A 10836-nucleotide genomic window follows, 5' to 3' on the forward strand; every position below is an offset into this window, starting at 1 on the left:
TGTTATGAACTTAATGTTTTGATATTTTTTTTTAGAAAACAGTGTTTAAAATTGTGGCTAGATGCACTGTCCTGATGGAAAGTCATGACGTGTTTCTCCTCCGGAGAGAGTCTCGGTACATCCTTTCGTATAAATTGTTTCAGAACTTTATTGATATAGTATTCTGAGTTTACCTTGGTCCCTTTGGGAATTATTCTGATCACTGATTTACCTCTGGACGATAAAGCAGCACATGCCATGAAGCCACGGGCAAACGCATCACGTTTTACAAACTTCAGTTTATCGCCAACGTTTTCTCCCATTCAGACATAACATACTCTTCTTCTTTCATAACTTCCACCAAGATAAAACATAACTCGTCTGATGTAACAAAATCTCTCCACTTGCCACATTTAAGCTTAAGATATATAGCTTCCAAGACCTGGCCCTGCGCTTCTGAATATGTGCCATGTTGAGCTGATGAGCCTCGAACTTCTTCCGTAGTTTTGCTTTCACAACATGCCTAATGATGTAGTATACTGTTCCCTTGGACATTCCTGTGTCCAATGCCTTTTTTCTCTTGGTCGGCGGATTGATTTTAGAGATCCACCGACGAATTTTGCATACGACGTCAGGCGTGACCTTATAGGGACGTCTACTTGAAGTTGAATTTGTAGCACCACCAGGCGTTGTTCTGCGCTATACAGTAGCGTTATGTCGAATATTCCGAATACTTCCCAAAGAAATAGCATGGTCCATCATTTTAGTTCATTTCAATGCTTCTGTAACTGCATTTGCATCTCAAAAGGCCTAAAACAATGCCCTTCACAGCTTCACTAATTTTCTTATGAGGCCTGTTGAATAATATTGACAAAATGCATGTTCATTGAAGTATAGTATTTAACACATCTGCTAACACAACAATGGTTCGAGAAAACCGTGGATGTACTTGAAAAAACACGGATTCCTTTGTTCATTTTGAAGGCAACTCTCGTATTACTGTTTTCTTTAAAAAAAAACTACAACGAACATTTCCAAATCTGAAACATTTTATGTTTCATTTTTTTTTCAATTTATCAAAACGTGAACAGGTCCCTTTAAATGGTCTGGAGTCCAAACAGATGTTTCTTCATGTACAAACTATTTATTTTTACTTACATATATTTTTGCTGAGGCCCTTACACCGCTAACAAAGTATCCGCACTTATTTCTATTTACACGAAAATGTGTATGTTTGACTATAACTTTAGTCGTACTGAACAGTTCAATATTTATTTATTTACCCAAATTAAAACTCGCAAATGACATATGAACACTCAGCAAATACGTAATTGCGGGATATAAAGCTTGCAGCATTTAATTTTTGGGATGATTTGGATATATTTCTTGGACCCGACGAGCAGTATGGGAACACACATGTTTTAAATTGCTTTTATTTTAACGAAGTATATGTTTCTTAAATAGTCCATCGTTTACTTACTTCCGCAAGTCACTTGGCTAAGTTAGAAATGTTTTTTTTAATTCTTCACCATTTCAAGGACAGGGTGGGGCCTTTCAGATTGGGAAAAGTCGCGTCGTTTTTTTTATTACATTGTGAAATTGGTGTTGTATTTGTTTGCTTACAAATTTTAATAAAAGTCACCAAGTGAATGAAAAGTTCGAAGCACTCACAGTAAAATGTTTCAGTGTAATGTGATATCTTAGAACCCGTATAAAATATCTAGCATATACTTTCATTTGCTTTTTAAGTTCTTTACATTCTATAAATTATCCTTATACCCAGTATTCATTCCATGAAAATTACTGCACTCTCGAACACAAACCCACACAAACCCATAGGTAGATATCAATTTCATTTTGTGCAAAAAGCTAATGTACACTAAACAGCACCCGCTTTTAAACACATATTTTACAATAAAGACAAATAGAATAAAAATTATAATGAATGTACAAATTTTGTTTAACATTATAACTTGAAAACCTGTAATCACAAATTTAATCTGTTAAAATCTATTAAAACACATATTTACAGGCATTTAAACACACACAAAGGGTACCGCACAAGCTTATCTGCGACGACACTTCACGCACATTCAATAAAACCGTTTCATAAAGCGCGGTTTCTACACATGTACGGGCCGCTTTATAGCAATCGCATTTTTTTCAAGTATCACTTGTCATTTCAACTAAGACTAAGGGCGTAAATGTTTCAACGGCCGGAACGCACAAGGCTGTATTGTTTATTTCGCTTACAGCCCACTTGTTACTAGGATCTTTGACTAGGAAGTCTTAAACATTCCACCAATCCCAACCGTCAAAGTGGTGTACGTGCGAAGCGAACGTTCGACAAGTTTAGCCATCTTGCAGTAGGTTAAGTGCAGAGGAGTGAAATTGGTTGGCGAACGGTGACAAGCTTATATCATCGACGAGAAAAAAGTATGTTCTTTAAATATATTGTGCTTAATTAAGAGGAATATGTTCAATAACGAATATGTGCATACACCGCTCTTAATTGTATATGGACTTAATGATGTATTGCATGCGTTCGCTCATTAAATGACTGTTTTTACGTGAATATCCGACCTCATGGAGTAATCTTCTGTTTAAAAAAGGTGTCTGCACAACAATTATTGTTGTAAAGACTGATTTATGTGCTTTTTTCAAAACTGGTTGTTGTAATTAAGCGTTCAAAATTGCAAGATATGATTTTAAACCAAATGTATATGGGAAGTGTTAGGAGTCATTATCAACAGCTGTGAATGACATATACTGTAGTCAATAATAGGAGGTGCGCAGTTATGCAAGCGTCTATAAACTGTCAACTTAGTCCGCCATTTTGTTTAAAACAATAAAGTACATGTGGTTCCGATTTCAAAATTATTTTTTTAAAGACATGTCATGCATGGTTTCATATCACATATGGTTTAAAAATAAATTTAATAACTATTTTCAGTAAAATGAAATTGATTTAACTTAAAATTGTTTTGCACAGGAAATAGAAGAGATTTTCGCTTCCTGTCAAAACAATCAAAATCATGAAAATGGCGGACAGTGTTAATCTTCAATGAAGGTCAACATGTAAACTTCTGTTCAATTGTAAATACGATCTAAACAAATTAAAAGCACAGCATCTCTTGTGCTTTGAACATTTTTATTTTTATTATTATTTAACGGAAGATTTCAGTTTGAAATGGATAACAATTTTCAAATGAAGTAAATATTTGCACATGTTAATCTACTTTCGCTTTTAACCTGAAGTTAAAACTTAGATGAAAAATTGAAACGATTTATTTTGTTTAAATTTGGTTGTCACAGTCAATCAAATGATTTCTATAGCTTCTTAAACGGTTTGCTTTACTGTTCAAGCATTCATTCAAGTGAAAACTGATTTTAATTAGTTTTATACTTACTGCAAAATGAAGTAACCAAAACCCATGCATGATAGTTGATACAATTACATTGGCATATCATAATTTATAAATATCTTGTTACAATAAGTGGTATTGATGTTTTCCTTGTTGTAGATATTTTATTTACATTCAGAGCAATTAACATCATTTAATGAACACATATTTGATGTAATAACACACAAGCATGAATTTGATATTAATGTATGCAAGAAAACAGCAAACAAGATATGGTTAAGCTACATAGGACTTCTTACACTGCAACAGTGCTTTAATACCAGTGTTATAAATATTCATAGACTATTAGTGTATTAAAAATATAATTTCTAAAATAAAATAAAATAATGTTCCTACCTACCTACCCACCTATAAAATCTAGGGTCGGTAAAGGGCAAACCAACAATATTTTAATTGTGGCCTTATAAAGGTTCTCACGTTTCCAAAATGGTTGTGATTGCATGTTTCTCTACATTTTTAGTTTAATTTATAATCGCTGAATCGCACTACATTGGCCGATAAAAAATGCAGAATGTGTTGAAAAACATTTTAAACATAATCACCATGTAATTTATCCTTTAAATTTCAAAACAACCGGGTCTGAGCGCAACCTCGGAAATAGCATTGGCTCATTTATAAATGTATCTAAAAAGAGATGGCGCGCGTGATTAACGGCCGTGTAACCTAAAACATACAGACATGTGTTTAGTCAATTAAACCGATAAACAATTTCAAAATAAACATTATAAGAAATTAATAAATATTCAAAGACATCCTATTTAGGACCAAAACAGTATATTAATATATTTAATTGCATCTGTCAATGGCAGCAGAGTTAATATTATCACTCTTTGTCCGGCGTCCGTCATACGTGTATCGTGTGTCGTCAACAATAGTAGTAGAAGTAGTAATAGTAGTAGTAATAGTAGTAGTAGTAGTAGTAGAGTAGTAGTAGTAGTAGTAGTAGTAGTAGTAGTAGTAGTAGTGTAGTAGTAGTAGTAGTAGTAGTAGTAGTAGTAGTAGTAGTAGAGTAGTAGTAGTAGTAGAAGTTGAGGTAGTAGTAGAAGTAGTAGTAGAAGTAGTAGTAGTAGTAGTAGTAGGAGTAGTAGTAGGAGTAGTAGTAGAAGTAGTAGTAGAAGTAGTAGAAGCAGTAGCAGCAGCCGCAGCAGTAGCAGCAGCAGCATCAGCAGAAGTAGTAGAAGAAGTAGTAGTAGTAGTAGCCGTAGTAGTAAAGTAGTAGTAGTAGTAGTAGTAGTAGTAGTAGTAGTAGTAGTAGTAGTAGTAGTAGTAGTAGTAGTAGTAGTAGTAGTAGTAGTAGTAGTAGTAGTAGTAGTAGTAGTAGTAGTAGTAGTAGTAGTAGTAGTAGTAGTAGTAGTAGTAGTAGTAGTAGTAGTAGTAGTAGTAGTAGTAGTAGTAGTAGTAGTAGTAGTAGTAGTAGTAGTAGTAGTAGTAGTAGTCGTAGTAGAAGTAGTAGTAGTAGTAGTAGTAGTAGTAATAGTAGTAGTAGTAGTAGTAGTAGTAGTAGTAGTAGTAGTAGTAGTAGTAGTAGAAGTAGTCGTAGTAGTCGTAGTAGTAGTAGTAGTAGTAGTAGTAGTAGTAGTAGTAGTAGTAGTAGTAGTAGTAGTAGTAGTAGTAGTAGTAGTAGTAGTAGAAGTAGTAGTAGAAGTAGTAGTAGGAGGAGTAGTATAGGAGTAGTAGTAGCATTAGCAGCAGAAGTAGTTATATAGCATTCCTACAATTATTATGATGCTGATATTTGCAGGCGGGCTCGGGACTACGACTTCTCTAATAAGTTCATTTTAAGAAAACGCCGGACATTGGAAAATATGGCATTCAATGGCACAGAGACGTGTGATTACACTGACACGTATGTTACCAACTTATTCATTCCAGTATGTTTCTGTACGTTAGTAGGAATTGCAACATATCTGGTTCACGCATTTTTCCAACAACTTTTAAAGACACAAATACTAAAAAGAGTACACATAGAAGACGATTCAATTACTCAGGGGAACATAGGTGGCTTTATTGAACAAACGACAATATATACTAGACATATGGTCGAGGATACCGAAATAGCAATAAAAGAACATCAACAGGATTGTGCGTCTGAGATTCTGGCAGCCATTAAAAATCTGAATAGAAACATTGATGCCGTACCAAAGCAAGATAATGGTGAGAGCAACAAAGACAAAGACAGCAATAATAAAGCAGCGCTTGAACAAGAGGCGTACGTTACAGAATGCCAAAGTAAGTACACCATGGTCTTGAGTAAAGTTATGACTTGTTTAGCAATTTTTGACAGCTAAAAGTGGTGTAAGATTTAGTTTTTTTTTTATTAAGTTTTATCCTTACAAATTTACCTAAACGAAGAAGTCCAGAAACGTTTATAAATATACATATTTTTAATAATATATTGTATGTATGGTGCTTGTGTGAGTTAATCTTTACTTATTCCGTTTGGGCGTGTGCATTATTGATACAATAATAGTTTTAATGGGATGCAGATGCCTGATTATAGGGAATTGCAATTATGATTGTGTTAATAAGTTTGCAACAACAATAAAAGTAAATCATATTTTTATTTTACAAAAGGCAACTAGTTATTTTAAGTAGACGTCGATTTACGGAAAATATGAATTAAACACATTAAAACAGTCACTCAAATACCGTTAGGCATGCATGAGAACATTCTTCATATTTGATTGATACTTGCTGTTTGAAACGCAGAAATAATACATCAGAATTAAAGGGATGGTCAACCAGATTGCTATATATCACGAAAAAAGAAAAGTTCTAAAATACCGTATTTTTTACAATTATTAGTTTAAATTGATTACAATATCACGACTGGTATATTACATTACTTTAAAAATGTTGGTAAGTTTTCATATTTTCAGTATAATCGGTAATAAAATTTTACTGAGTATGCCTAACAGGTAATTTGGAGGGTTCTGTTGTCGTTATATTTTGTGAAACTAAGAGGATTTCTTATATAAAGTATAAAATACATCTTTCATTGTGTGTGGAAGGATGGCCGAGTGATCTACATGGGATACTTTTTAATCCAGGACGCCAGGGGTCAGTGGTTCGAGCCCTGTTGAGGGTTACATTTTTTAAATTTTATTCTTTATTGTTCACTGAATATTTTTAGATCTATTTTTTTAATTTATCAATATAAAGCATTTACTGACGGTATTTTAGAACTTTTCTTTTTTCGTCAATCTGGTTGTCTATCCCTCTAGCGGTAACATTTTAAGAAGTTGTTTAAGCGGTTGTTAAATCCTAGCCGGAATAAAATGGTGCATTATGTTTCTATAAACTCGCGTATTAAACGCACAATCAATTTCTTCTCACATCGTCGTTTTTTTTAACACGCAAGAATGATGACAGGTGATATTATTACAGCGATATTTGAACAGTACAAATATCGCGTGTCGCCGCGACTATCGCGCAAAATATCGAGTATCGCTTCGTACGTCGATACACGAAATTCGGATAATATGGGCGATATTTGAATAATAAAATATCATGCGTCGCCGCGAATGTCGCGCAAAATATAGTGCGTCGCTTCGTGTTTCGTGCGTCGCTTCGTGTTTCGTGCGTCGCCATTTGAACGCGAGACACGACACACGAAGCGATACACGATATTTTGCGCGACACACGAAGCGATACACGATATTTTGCGCGACAGTCGCGGCGACGCACGATCTTTTGCGCGACAGTCGCGGCGACGCACGATATTTTGCGCGACAATCGCGGCGACGCATAATATATTTAACACATAATATCGCCTTTTGGGCTACCTACACAAGGGCGATATTTCGTGGTACATTCTCGCGCGTCCCTTCGTGTATCGCGCAAAATATCGTGCGTCGCTGCGACTGTCGCGCGAAATATCGTGCGTCGCCGCGACTGTCGCGCAAAATATTGTGTATCGCTTCGTGTGTCGTGTGTCGCCCTTGATGAAAGAAGGGCGAGATTACAGAACAGAACAGAACAGATAGTTTATTTGCGACTTAAGCATATACAGCTCATCGTCAAAAACAATAAATCAATCATAAATACATATACATACACATGCGTCAAACTAACAACAAATATTTATGCATTTTTACACATAGATGATTTTTGTGAGAATGCAATATGAAAGAGAAAGAGAAGGCTCTTAATTGTTAAACAAAGTTAAGTAAATGATTATGATCCGTAAGTGATTGAGCAAAAATAAAATATAGACATTATGCAGTTATAAATTATTTACAAAATCACAATTTTGGGGAAAAAACTATTCTCTCATAAGACTATAAATTTTCGGCTCTAAATTTAAATGCTTTTATACAAAAATTAGCTAGACGTATCAATACAGATGTTCTAGTCTCATTCAACAATTGTACAAATTTAAACATACTTGGTCTTCTTTTGTAAAAAACAGGTATACATGTATTTCTAATATTATCATATAAAGGACAGATGGCACTATCCTGATTCCGTACTGGACGGTGGTACGATGACTTCGACTACAAAATTTACTATGATGACATATTAGTACATTTATTCGCTTTTAGGGTGATATGATGTCATTATGCATGGTGCTATCGCAATGATATTTCACGACAATGATGATAGTACGATAAGGCGATGGTACTATAATACGATGACGATGACATGTTGTCACGATGGTAAGGTGACAGTTGCAGAATGTTACAAATGTACTATGATATGCTTTTATGCTTGAACGGTTGTCCGATAATGATGACAAAATAGTATTATGACGATGAAACAATGGAATAAATACATTTTAAATCTTGTGATCGTCATTGTACCATCGTATTATCGTCATCATATCTTTTTAGTTATCGTATTTTGATTTCCCTTCAAATAGCAATTACTTTAACGGAATATCTTATACGGGCGAATATGTATAGTATTCATTAAACTGATATATTTTCATTGACAATATTTTGAACACAATGCAGCAACTTTGTACATAATATTATAATACAGTGAATCTTATGACCTCGTATGTACGGGTAAAACAAAATGAATAAATACGATCACGTGTAGACAATTACACCGAACAGTTATCTTCTTTATGTAATAGCGTTAACATATTACAAACGCCACTTGTATATGTTTTAATTCTAACATTCAAAACTTTGATGAATATTTTTATAAACACAAAATCAATAAACGTTTCGAGGAAAAGTCTCTTTCCGTGAAAAAATATGTTACTTTTTTATTTGTAATATTGGAAAAGTGTATCGGTGCCAAAGTTTCACAAGTGTGTGTGAATGCAATATCTTCAGAGGTTTAATTAAGTAACGTGGAAGTTAGTCACTTAAAACGCATTGTGTTATAAAAGACCTTAAATTGCCGGTATGTTTTGACACAATTCGTTCATGTCTTGCACGTATTATAGTATACTTTTATAATCAGGTTTCCAAAACTTAAAATCGGTATGTGTGCGATATGTTTGTGTGTAAAAGTTTAAATGTTCAATATTTTGTGAAAGTTTGTGATAGTATGAACCTGTTATATATTTTCTTTTACATTAGGGAAGCTGGTGGCTTTCCCTCTAAGTGTTTTAATTGAATATAACAATGTCTGTTTAAAATTAAATATTGAAAGTTAGGAAATAAATTAAGACATGTACATGAGATACGAAGTATATTCAAAATATTTAAATAATGTGCAATGATCTTCTTTTTTAAAGTTATCAAGAATGGTTGCCTATATTTTTATGTGTGGAGTGTTCAATTTACGAGTGAGTTAAGATTGCGAGGTTATCAAATCCCAATGATTGCAAAGGAGCATCTTTTCATTGATCTCGTTTTTGGAATATATCTATTAAATGTGGTAATGGTACTTCGCTTATAAACTAGAACACGTCTGTTTGGTTCGATCCTTTAATAACGTCTGATAAAAGTAAACAACAATAATGATGATGACGTCAACATAAAACATACATAATTGCGGCAAATAGCGTTGACGTCGCAAATACTTAACAATATCAGTAAATGTTCCGATGTGTTAAATTTGTTTTTCGGATAGTTAGCCTTTCTTGAGTAGAAAAATCTGTAAATATTGTCTTTTAAAATGAAGGTTTTCGCAATAAAGGTCTTGTTTTTTTTGCAAACTAAGTTCTTTAATGTTTTATATAGATATTATGAATGTAACATAATTTCCAAGTTTAAAGCTGTCGTATCAAATCATCGTACCATTGAAATTATTAATATCATTACTCTTATTTTCATATTGGTTATTGTTATAAATCCCAGAAATCGATTACTCCCGGATTACCGCCCCTGCGCGCCGCCATCTTGGTACTGAAGATCAATGCAGGGACCTATATGTTTGTATAGGTCCCTGAACAATAAAATGAAGTGACGCGATTTTACTAAATATATTTGAAGATTTAGATGGTTTCTGTTATCGATACAATAATCATATAACAGTTCGTATTTTTTAAATAAATATGTTTATCAGGTACATCTGCATTGTTTAAGAGTCATAAAACCATTGACGAAGATCTACGTCTCTGATAAATCTCAGCATGAATTGGGCCTTTATTGTCATTTGACATGTTATTAGGAGGTGACGCATGGTATCTTATCTTAATAACAGCATCTACACATGTGGAGATATATGGTGTTACAGACATACCATTAACCTCTTTTAATCAATCATTGGGACATCGTCTCCCACGGAGGGAATGCTTTCGTTCCTCAATCGCAGATGGTGTTTCTTTAACCATTAATTAATTTAATTTAATTAATTAAATTGACAATCCGTAATTACCGAAGAAAAACATCACTGAGTTCGTTTTTAAAAAGTTTATTCTAAATCTTAATGGTATAGTGAATATTTATGCAAGAAATTAATACGTTGACGGAATGTAGCGAACATTATTGGGACATGATGAGCATTTTTATCGTAAATTTAGATTGTATTAAAAACATTAAGTAAAGCAAGCAAACAATTAAGTAAATATTTAGAACAAGACAAACACAGTTTGTTCAGGCTACAGACTTTGATTCTAACATTAGAATGGCATTTAAATGATAAAATAAAAATAAAGTTATAAGCAAAAGCAGATATTCACTTTTCAATTAAAAAACCTGCCATGTTCTGACATCTTACACATTTTCGCTTATGAATATCCCTGGACTAGTTCATTTAAAATCACAAACATATTTTCCGGCTAGAGATATTTGTTTTAAAGCGATTTTTAAATAAAATATATTCATAAAAACCATTAAAGTTTTAGACTAAACCATATACTTTTTAATGAGAAAAGTATGGCACTACATGATATCTTACAGAGAATCGCTTATAATTATTTCCGGACCAATTTTAGTTAAAATCACAAATTTTATTTCGACTAGAGCTTTTACAATATCTTTAAAATGATATTCTAATAAGAAATATTATTAAAGAGTCAATAAATCTTTAA

This window comes from Dreissena polymorpha, chromosome 2 (assembly GCF_020536995.1).
Source record: "Dreissena polymorpha isolate Duluth1 chromosome 2, UMN_Dpol_1.0, whole genome shotgun sequence".
Lineage (NCBI taxonomy): Eukaryota > Metazoa > Mollusca > Bivalvia > Myida > Dreissenidae > Dreissena > Dreissena polymorpha.